Source organism: Salvia hispanica, chromosome 6 (assembly GCF_023119035.1).
Source record: "Salvia hispanica cultivar TCC Black 2014 chromosome 6, UniMelb_Shisp_WGS_1.0, whole genome shotgun sequence".
In the NCBI taxonomy this organism is placed as follows: Eukaryota; Viridiplantae; Streptophyta; class Magnoliopsida; order Lamiales; family Lamiaceae; genus Salvia; species Salvia hispanica.
In genome coordinates, this window is record NC_062970.1 from 23,830,197 (window position 1) to 23,842,367 (window position 12,171).

The 12,171-nt window shown below is 37.3% G+C and overlaps 1 long non-coding RNA gene across 2 annotated transcripts; it reads left to right on the forward strand.

The window, feature by feature from the left end:
* The first annotated feature begins 602 nt into the window (after positions 1 to 602).
* On the forward strand, positions 603 to 5,730 carry LOC125193280. Of its 2 annotated transcripts, none has more exons than XR_007171550.1 (3): positions 603 to 672; positions 853 to 4,867; positions 5,195 to 5,549. It is a non-coding gene; the product is annotated as an uncharacterized LOC125193280 (long non-coding RNA). The 2 variants fall into 2 exon arrangements; XR_007171549.1 differs by lacking the exon at positions 603 to 672 and adding an exon at positions 5,635 to 5,730 and having other exon boundaries at positions 684 to 4,867; positions 5,195 to 5,325.
* The last annotated feature ends 6,441 nt before the right edge of the window (positions 5,731 to 12,171 follow it).

Sequence of the window (12,171 nt, forward strand, 5' to 3'; positions counted from 1 at the left end):
GAATCAATTGAGAAGAATGGAACGTGGTCACTAACAGAGTTACCAAGAGGAGCTAAAAGCATTGGGCTCAAATGGGTATATAAAACGAAACTGAACGAGCATGGAGAGGTTGAGAAGTATAAAGCTCGCTTAGTTGCGAAGGGATATGCACAAGAATATGGAAGTTGACTATGAGGAGGTGTTTGCACCAGTTGCTAGAATGGATACGGTCCATGTTAATAGAGTCATTTTTCTATTTTTGGAAGTTCCAAGTTAATTTGGCAAAAAGTAGTTCTCCCTTTTTATTTATTCTCTCTTAATTTCTATTACTTTATTCTCTCTTACTTTTTCTACCATCCATTTAACACATTATTCTTAAACTCTGTGTCCAAAAGAAATGTCTCTATTAACAAGGAACGAATGGAGTATATGATATGCTGAAGGCGTCTTGTGGAGTAGTTTAGTGTATGGCACATGTGCATATTATGTCATAAACCTAATCAACTATATAATCACAAATTTAAGGTCAATATATAGTTTTAAATACCCACTAGCTTTGGATCTTTCAATACTTAAAGCTCTGCCTGTGTAATCTTGTTCTATTAAAATTCTTAATATTTGTAATTGATGAGAGAGAGAGAGAGAGCTACATCTACGTATCGATTTTGAGTCTACGATTGAATCTTGCAACAAGTAAGTATATCATATTTCATTTTCTGTTGAGGTTCTCTTTTTTTATCATCAAAACAAGTTGCAATTTATCATCGTATTACCTTAGTGTAACATGGATTTTCTTATCTTATGTGTTCTGGATTCTGCTAAGTTTCATATATCAACTCTGATTCTACGTGTTTTATTTGTCAAATACATTAGAGAAGTTGAGATTCAGCACGTACTGATTAAATTAAAGAAGAGTTACATCATCTGATCCAATCGTGGAAACACTCCACACAACTAAAAGTCAGTTCTCTAACTATTGTGTTCAACATAAATTATTGCTAGGAGTTTAGATCTATATTTATGCCTTTTGTTCCTGATGCATATTATTAGATGGTGACTCGAATTCCTGACAATATATGGGTTCTCTACTATATGTTTGAAGAATTTTGAGAAAAAATCTATACATACGATTGTTTCCAATTGTGAAAACATACATAATTCTCCAACTATAATCATGTTTAGATAGAAAAAAAGATTGAAAAAGAACATGTATACTAGTTGAAGTTGAACATTTTACTGTTGTTGTATGTTTGCTTTCTATGTATGCCCAATATGTTGACCGTCTTTGATTTGAGCATTTACTAATACATAAAAATAAAAGTAGGCAGCAACATTTTGTAATATCGACCTACTAATTGATTTTGTTAAGTTTGATTAATTCAGTAGTTTCAATTAACCTTTCATGTGTGTACCCACCTAGAATAGGTTTATCATTTAAAACAAATATACTTTGTTCTTACTCGCAACAAGTTAGGTAGCAATAATTGTAATTTAAAACGGCCTACATAATTGACAATTAAGCCACTTATTATATTGTTATGTTTGTCAATGGCATCTGGAAATTATGACACTTTCAACCATCAGATTCATTTATTAGATGTTTGTTTTCATGATCTGATTTAAAGAACCCTATGCTATTTATTCTTAGTGCTTCAAGTTATATAAATTAATATGATGGGTGGGTATAATATATTATGGGAGAGTATTTGAATAGTCATCTACAAATTTACTGTTGTAAGCATTTTCTCTATTACTTTAGTTTTGTGCCTTTGTGAAACCATGGATGGAGGTGTTGCTGCCATCGAAGTTCTTGTCCAAAACTTGATCAGCGTTTTGAAGGAAGAGTACTCTCTACTTCGAGGTCTCGATGGAGATGCCCAACAGCTGCAAAGGACTTTGATGTTGATAATGTCTTGGATGAACTCAGCTATCAAATTCTCGAAAAACAAGTGAAGAAATTGAAGACCATCAATCTCAGTCCCAAGGCCAAGGATAGGGTACTATCATGCTTCTTCTCACCGTGCAAAATAATATCGCGTCGGCATAATATGGCTCCCGCAATAAAAAAAATTAATGCGGAGTTTGAGTCTATGAACAAAAGGGAAATTGATCTTGGCCTTTAAAGCAAACTTCTGAATGCACCTGTTGCTTCTGAAACTTCCATTGAGACTGATTCGTTCATTCTTGACCCAATCTTTATTGGAAGAGATGATGATGTGCCAAAACTAGTTGGCATGCTGACACATATCCCCGAAGATCGGACCTTCTCCATCATTGCTCTTGTCGGAATGGGGGGTATGGGGAAGACTACATTGAGTAAGATTGTCTTCAATTATAAAAGCATAAAGGCTCGATTCAGATCACTTATTTGGGTTCATGTTTCTCAAACTTTTGACTCAAGAAGATCTCAAGGATAAAACTTATCTTCTCGTACTTGATGATGTGTGGAATGAAAATGTTGGGCAATGGGAATGCTTTATAAACTCCATGTCAGGAGTTACTTCTACAAAAGGAAATGGAATTATCATCACTACTAGGATTGACAATGTTGCTTCAATTGTTAACTCATTTCATATTCACTCTTTAAAAGGCTTATCAGATGAACAGTGCTGGTCCATCATTAAAGTAAAAATTTTTGATGAAAATGCAGAAGTTCCATCAGGATTTGAGACGATTGGGAAAGAGATTGCAAAGAGATGTCAGGGTTTGCCCTTGGCTGCCAACCTGGTTGGGGGTGTGCTTCGTCGCTTTAAATCCGTACAAGATTGGCGATCCATCAAAGAAAATTGGCTTTCAGATGGTGAAGGAGGTGAAAATATTTTAACAATATTAAAATTGAGCTTTGATCACCTGTCTTCGGCCGCACTCAAGAAGTGCTTCGCTTATTGTTTGATTTTCCCCAAAGGTCAGGAAATTATGAAAGATGAGCGGATTGAACTTTGGATGGCAGAAGGATTTCTTCAACCTACCTACCCAAAGAGATGATATGGAGTCTGTGGGAACATGTTTTTCAATGTTCTTGCACAAAACTCTATGTTGCAAGTTGATGAGAAATATTATTATTATAAAGATAAATATTGTGTGATGCACGATCTTGTGCATGATCTTGCATCTTCTGTTTTATCTAATAAAACAGATGGAAACACCCTATTTCGATACATGTTTCACGAAAACGAATCAAGTGATATTCCAGAAGAAGTGACGAGAAATTTGCGTACATTGCTCTTGGGAGGTGGAACTTCTCGTACCATATTCTCTAGCTTCAAAAGTCTGCATAATCTAACTCTGTATGGTTACAGTAATGAAGAGTTGCCCAGTTCAATTAGGGAGTTGATACATTTGTGAAATCTCAATATTTCCTATACTGATATTATAAACATTCTAGAGTGGATTGGAGAACTCCATCACTTGCAAACATTAAGATAGGTAATATGGAAACTGAAGAAACTGCTAAATATGTTGAAGTACCTAATTAATTTAAGGCTTCTTTATCTATCGTATGAAACAAAGTTGCCGAGATTGAGAGATTAACTAGTCTCCAAACACTCTGGTACTTTGCAGTGGGCGAAGAGAAGGGCTATCAAATTGAAGAGCTTGGAAGTTTGAATTATCTCAAAGGAGGACTAGAGATTGGGAATGTTGAAAGAGTGCGTGACAAGGAAGAGTCTATGAAAGCTAATACATTGGCGAAGTCAAACTTGTCAGAATTGGCACTTAGTTGGGATGCCGAGGATAGTGTCGGTGAAAGAAATGATGAAAGTATATTGGAAGGCCTCCAACCTCATGTAAATTTGAAAGTGTTGAAGATAAGATTTCCAACATGGATGGAAAAGATGGCAGTATGGGATGCGCGTCAAGGCTCTTGGGTACCACTTGACAACTTGATAGAGTTAACACTTGGGAATTGCTCAGAATGTGAGGAAATCCCAACGCTTGAGCACCTGCCTAATCTGAAATTACTTTATTTGTTTAGATTGAAGAAGGCCAGGTTCCTAAATTCTTCGTTCAAAAATTTAAGGACTCTCGTAATATCTAGATTAGAAATGAAATGTCTGCCGAAGCAGTTATTCTATAACAATCAGAATATCTCAACATTTTGGATTCATATGTACCTTGGGTTGAGAGAGAATTACCAGATGGCCTACACACCCTCCATTCTCTGGAGGAGTTGACTATAAATGACTGTGAAAATCTAAAGACAGTTGGCAATCAAAGTGACGGAGTAAGAAAATATGAAAGAATCCTCCGTGAGCTGCAAATTGTAGGGTGCAGAGAGCTGGTGGAATTTCCACTTCAAATTTTGGAGTCGTCCATACCCACGATCGAGACACTCATATTGAAAGGATTATGGAAACTAAAGAATCTACCAATGCTAATTGACTGCCTCGCTAAATCATCTCCTCGTCTTGAAGAATTAGCAATCACGGGTGTTCCGAATTTCATGGCTAGTGGTAGAGTTGAGAGTTGGGATTTAGGCAAGTTGAGGAAACTAGAGATAGATGTGAGTGTTGAGTGGTCAATGGAGAGTAGTGATGCCATCAGAGAGACTGTGCATGGTATGTTGCAAGGATGTTGCAATTCACTAACTGAGTTATACTTGAAGGGGATTGAAAATTGGGAGTGGGTGCCTCAATCAATTCAACATCTCACTGCACTTCATTGGTTGAAGTTAGAAAATATAGGGGGAGAAGAATTGCCACAGTGGCTGGGGAACCTCTCATCTCTAAGGGAATTATGCCTACATGGTTGGAACAGATTGCGGTGCCTTCCCTCTGTGGTGGCGCGTCTCACTAAATTAATAAGGTTAGAAATTGGAGATTGCCCGAACTACACATTGATTCGGAGTGGCGCAACCATCCCAATCTGAAAATCAATGTTTATGGCACAAGTAAGTACTCCATAATTTATTAATTACATTGCTAACTTTTCTTAAATTGTTAACTTGCTAATACATCAAAGCAGTAATATTAAAAATGTCAACACGACGACATTTACATGTCAACACAAATTTGAATGACATACTTATGTCTTTGTGTTGAGATTTAAATATTGATGTCAACCCCAAGACATAAGTATGTCAGCTGAATTTGTGTTGATATATTAATGTCTGCATTGATCAGTTAGCAATTTAAGAAGAGTTAGCAATTGATCACCCCTCTATGGAAGCATGTTTAGATGTATTTGAACTTACAAATGTGTTATTTTTCTTTCCTAGGTAGAGTGCAGAGGTGAAAATGATGTCCGGATGAAGTTGGAACCGAAAACCAAAGTCAAGAGACGCTCCACGCGGACAGCGGGATTCATCAAAACATTCCACACGGACTGCGGGAGTCATCTTCGATGTCGGTATATTTACATACCTCTATTTTACTTGGAAATTGGATGAAAGCATAGAAGAGGAAATTGCACGTTTTATCTTGTTCATAGAGAAATTCATATATATGTTGACTTAGTGTTGGAAAGAAATCACGGAATTAAGGTGATTGATTCCAAATTGATTGTATACCATAATTAGAATATGATCTCCTATGATTTAGTTTCCATATGTAAAATATCTCATGGCTATAAAGGATGTAACCCTAGCACATATTGTAATAAAGCAATAATAATACATCTTTTCCAGTCTCTAATTATTTCTTCATGGTATAAGAGCAGGAAGAATTCTGGCTTAGAGAATTCTCATCATAGGCGTGTAATACCCAATTCTCGACCTTTACCTAAAACCAGAAACAGAACCCAAACTTTCACATACAAAATGTCAGACTTTGAAGAGGAAAAACCAGTAGTAGAATCCTCAAAATTGAGGACAAACAAGAACATTACCGTGGCGTTCAAATTAAACGGGAAGAACTACCCGTTATGGTCGCGCTTGATGAAAGTCGCGATAGGAAACAGGAGGGGATATTCACATATCCAAGATGAACCGCCGGAACCAGGCGGCAAAGGATATCGGGATAGGGAAGAAACCGATTGGTAGTCTTTTCTTGGATCGTTGATAACATCGAAAATGATATTATCGCCGATTTCGCTCACCACCAAACATCCAAGGCTTTGTGGGATAACCTTGCAATCACATTCGAAAGCAAGGCAGATCCATATTTGATTTACAACCTGGAGGACAAAATAATCTCAATTAGACAGGGTAATCTTGATCTTGAGACGTATTACCGTCGAAACCACGGATTGTGGGTGAACATTGATCGAACTCAAAAGCAACCCGTAATGTGTTGTGATAAAGGGATCGGGCAGTACTGGCAGCACGCAAGTGAGAAGCGACTCATCAAATTTCTCACTGGATTGAATCAAGAGTACGACCACATTCATCGGGAGATCCTTCAGCAACAGCCATACCCCTCAGTCGAAGAAGCCTACGGGTGGGTGAAGAAGGAGGCGGCTCGACAGAAAATCATGCCACCGGCATCCTCTCCACCCACCGGAGACTCCGCTGGCGTAGGAAGCGCCGATGCATCATCGGGGGAAATAGGCTATGGATTAGGAGCACAGAGGGATCGACTGAACAACCGTGGAGGCCAGCAACGACCGCCACCTGCCGTAGCCACACACCAGACCGCCGGAGGGAGGCCGGACAAAAGTAAATTATGGTGCTCCCACTGTGGGATGTTAGAGTTTGTATACTAGAAATCATGTTTCGAGTGATTGAATACTGTAAAACTCTTATTTTATTTTTCAAGGAATAAAACAGATTATTTTTGTCATAATGTTGTTATGTTTTACATTTAATGGATGTTATTACATGTTTAAATGTATAAGTTGAAGGGGTTGGCAGCGGAAGCGCTCACATAAATCAATTACATAATAATTCTGATCTATTTAGCAGATTATTTAGAAAAATTCTATTCGCGTAATTATCACATGTATCATGCTCATAACTCAAATAAAACATGCTTTAAAATTAATTGAAACCTAAAACATGCTTTTCTACGGTTTAGCCATTATACCTTGAGGATTCTCCAAAGAATCGAAGATAGCTAGCGCCTTCTCCACGTGAAGATCTTTAGTACAAAACCACGGATCTTCTGTCTCCTTTATTCTCCTATTTATATTAAGTCACATATTGGGCCCAGACAGAAATCTATGGAAGGTTTTGGATATGGGCTCCTCCAATTAGCTTTTTACTAATTAAATTGAACCCAATTTAATATAAGCTTATAATTGGAATATTACGAGCAGCCACTACAGAAGTAATATTGCACTCCCCATCCAAATCCGAAATTATAAGTACTCCGGGTTTCCATTGCTTGATATTTATTTCCCGTGCTTAAGATAGAAACATCCATTAATTAATTATTGTCTGCTATGGACTTAATTAATTAATATCTTATTTATTCCAAGAGAGGACTCAACAAGAAAATCTTATTTATTATTCATAGAGTAATTAAACTCCAACTAGCTAGGTTCCGAATAATAAAACTTTATTTCAAGCTTCTCTTGAGGATGTTATCAAACGAGACTCACCTCGCGCACGATTCAACATAATAACAATCCTAACACCGCTAGATATTAATCACCACTACCCAATATACCAGGCTTATTGGGTTGCGAAAAACCTGCACCATTTGATAAGTCAAAGTAGTGCATAATCAATACCGTATGCTCAATGCTAACCTACATTGATTAAGAAACAAATTTGTATCAAGACCTCGCTTTTCAGTAGATAGCATAAAAGACTGTCTCGCTGTTAGATCCGAGTCAGTGCTATACCACACCAACGTCATCTTATTTCAGTAAGGCTTAGAAATAATTGAACTAACATTGCAACCTTTCACGATAGGTAGTCTAAGCCTATCTGGGTTGTGAAATTCTTCTTTTTCTTTGTTCAGAACTGACCGTGTTACCTTAAAGTGAACGACGCCCACAACCGGTCTACTAAAACAAAGACTTAAACTTTGTTAAGTTACTTATACATTTAAAAATGTAATAAACATCCATTAAATGTAAAACATAACAACATTATGATAAAAATAATCTGTTTATTCCTTTGGAAAATAAAATAAGAGTTTTAACAGTATTCAATCACTCGAAAGATGATTTCTAGTATACAAACTCTAACATCACTTATACTCAAAACACTTTTGAGTATACAAAAAAATATGCCCTACGTCTAATTCTCCCACTTATACTGAAAGCGAGTTGAGGTCTCGAGTGAGTCGAACTCCCATTCCTTCCACATGTCACTCGAACGGTTTGACCGCCAATGCCTTTGTAAAAGGATCTGCCAGGTTGTTCTCTGACGCAATCTTGACCACTTGTATGTCTCCTCTCTGCACTACATCTCTGATGATATGATACTTCCTTTCTATGTGTTTGTTCGCTTCGTGAGCTCTTGGTTCCTTCGAATTTGCCACAGCACCAGAATTGTCACAATAAATGGTGATGCTCTTGGGCAGATTCGTAACCACACCTAAGTCCATAAGAAAGTTCTTGAGCCATACAACCTCTTTTGTAGCCTCCGAAGCAGCCACATATTCGGCTTCCATTGTAGAGTCCGCAATGCATTTCTACTTTACACTCTTCCAAATTACAGCTCCACCTCCTAAGGTAAACACATAACCATAAGTAGATTTCCTCGAGTCTTGATCAGCTTGAAAGTCTGAATCAGTATATCCCAAAGGACAGAGCTCGCCTTCTTTGTAAACTAGAACATAGTCCTTAGTCCGTTTAAGGTACTTGAGTATGTTCTTTACTGTAGTCCAATGTCCTTGGCCCGAATTTGACTGATATCTTGCTACCATGCCAATAACAAAGCAAATATCAGGCCTTGTACAAAGCATAGCATACATGAGACTACCAACTGCCGAAGCGTATGGTATCCTTCTCATCTCTGCTATCTCAGATGCTGTCTTAGGACACATCTCTTGAGATAAATGGATGCCATGTCTAAAAGGTAAGAAACCTTTCTTGGCATCTTGCATGCCAAAGCGACTATGTACAGTGTCGATGTAAGGCTCTTGAGATAAGCACAACATCCTTTTCTCACGGTCCCGTAGGACCTTGATACCTAGAATGTGTTCCGCGTCTCCCATATCCTTCATCTCGAACTGGTTTGACAACCACGTTCGTACTGATGACAACATATTTTTATTGTTTACAATTAGAAGAATGTTATCTACATATAAAACTAAGAACACCACATCCGGATCGGTTTGAGCATCGCCACTGGGGAGAAGGTCTCGTCGTAATCGATACCTTCCTTTTGGGTGTACCCCTTAGCCACTAGTCTTGATTTAAAGACTTTAACTCGTCCATCGGGTCCACATTTACGTTTGTATATCCACTTGCTCCCAATGGCAGTACAGCCTTCGGGTAGGACAGATAAATCGTAGACGTCTTTGTCACAGCTCAACCCCTCTGAAATATATTCTTAAATAAATAAATCCAAGAAATTTTAAAAATATTAATCCACATGTCAAATAAAACACTCATATCAGATACATTCAAAAATAAAACACTCATATCGAATACATTTAAAAACCAATATCTATTTCTATCGTTGACATCTATGAGCCACAGTCCAATGTATATAAATTTCACCTTTAATTTCCCACCACACAATTATCAAACATACTCTTTAAGCAATACATATAACCAGGAGCAATAAATATCATAAACAAATTAATAGTCATATGCATATGCCTCTCTGCTCAATTTATTATTCTGTGACAAATCAAGCCTTGTATCTGTCCGGGATTCCTCTATGACCCGAAGGTCCCTCTGTATCTGGACTCATATAGGTCCCTCTGTATTTGGACTCATAGGTCCCTCTATTTGGACTCATATAGGTCCCTCTGTATTTGGACTCATAGGTCCCCTCTGTGATTTCAGATCCAAAGCAAGACCGTCACAGATCCTCTTTAATCACATGATTCATGTACTTCAATATCATATTTCTCATCAAATAATTCCTTTAAACTATACTCCCTTATGCCAATCATATATCCATCACATTTCACCATATAATTCAAATATTCACTCCAATTTAATACATAACAATCAATCATATAGCACATATATAATTAAATATGAAATTTATACCCACCTTATTTCACATTCTAAGCGAATCTGTGATTCCATTTCACGATTACAATTTTAGCACATATATAATTAAATATGAAATTTATACCCACCTTATTTCACATTCTAAGCGAATCTGTGATTCCATTTCACGATTACAATTTTGACCTCTTTGAACAAAATTCCATTCTTTTCCCTCATTTCCCTCTCTATCTTCTTATTTTGCCAGAGAAATATCTCCGTCATTTTTCTTTCTTAACGGTATAATAATATACAACATATATCTATAAAGAGAAGAGTCGGCCTACTTCTTAAAACAAATGCTCTCCCCTTCTTTTTTTTAATACAACACGTAAATATATATGTATAAGCCGACTTACTAGATAAAAGCTGACATTATATGTTTCTTTTCTTATCTTTTAAATTAGGAAAGTGATGATTAAGAAAATTGGACACACACACATCTACTATTGTGACACCTATCATTATTGCATTTGTATATTAATATGCAAGGCACACACACGTTACCATTCTATTCTGCATGTACTATTTATTTATTTAAATTAACTTCATAGTTAACTCAACATATACATATACGGACTACATAACTACTTCACTACTTGCATGCATGTGATATATACTATGTATATACTCATAATAATTCAAAGAATTCTATTCACTCAATTTACATGTTTATATATATATATTAAATTTATCACATATAAATATATGGTAGTCATATTTAACTACAATCACCATTTAGTAATATTATCCTATATAATAATCATTTAATATATCTATTATACTAAGACAATTTATTTACACATAAAATGATAGCATGATTTGAGTCTGGAATGTTACAGTCTTTGTCTATCATAGATTGTAGTTCCGAATCCATTGCACTTACCCATTGGCAATGATCGACATCCGCCTGCGCCTCTGCAAAATTCCAGGGATCTAGTACATTGCTGTCCGAGGAGTGATCCATAGATTCTCCCAAACCAATGTACCTTTCGGGCTCATGAGAGACCCTCCGACTGCGGCGCGGCACTACAACATTAGGTGTAGAAGTTGAAGGTTCGGGAATTGGCTGTACAATAGCTACTTGTTCTTGGTTAATGGAACTTGTGACTGAAGTGAGCTCTTCAAGAGCCACTCACTGCTGGGTTTATGATTCATAACAAAGTCTTCCTCCAAGAATATCGCGTGAGAACTCACAATGACTTTCTTGTCTCGGAGACTATAGAATTCATAAGCTTTCGATCCTTTGGGGTATCCTATAAACAAACATACCTCTGTCCTTGAGTCCAACTTAGTTGGATCCTTTTCCAAAACATAAACTGGACACCCTCATATCTTGAGATGCTCTGGATTGGGCTTGCGCCCATTCCACAACTCATATGGAGTGGCAGGAACAGATTTTGACGGTAAATTGTCTAAAATATGGCTCGCGGAAAGCAAGGCATGTCCCCAAAACGAAATAGACAGTCGTGCATAAATCATCATCGATCGAACCATGTTTAACAAGGTCCTGTTCCTTCTTTCAGCTACGCCATTCTGCTGGGGTGTGCCAGGCGCAGGCAGTTGGGATTCAATTCCCTCTACCGATAGGTAGTACAAAAACTCGGCACTGAGGTATTCGCCTCCGCGATCAGATCGCAGACTTTTGATACGTTTTCCATGATGCGTCTTAGTATAAGCCTTAAACTCCTTGAACTTGTCAAAAGCTTCAGACTTAAAGCGCATCAAATAAACATATCCAACTTTCGAGTAATCATCAATAAAGGTGATGAAATAGCGAAAGCCGTCTCTTGCCTCGGTTGACATTGGTCCACACACATCAGTATGAACGAGTTCTAGTACTTCCTTGGCCCTATTACCTTTCACCCTAAAAGGTCTCTTAGTCATCTTGCCTTCCAAGCAGGATTCACACGTGGAAAATGACTCAGTGTCTAGACCTTTAAGAAGGTCCTGGTCCCACTAAAGTTGGAATCCTTCTTTGGTTGGCATGACCAAGTCTAAGGTGCCATAAGTACGTTTCGTTCATTGAACTTGAAGGTTCCTTTCTTTTCTTTGAAATTTTCGATGCATTATTGAGTTCTAATTTGCGATTATTAAATTGTGTAGATATGATTGTGTACAGATTATTTTCCATGATAC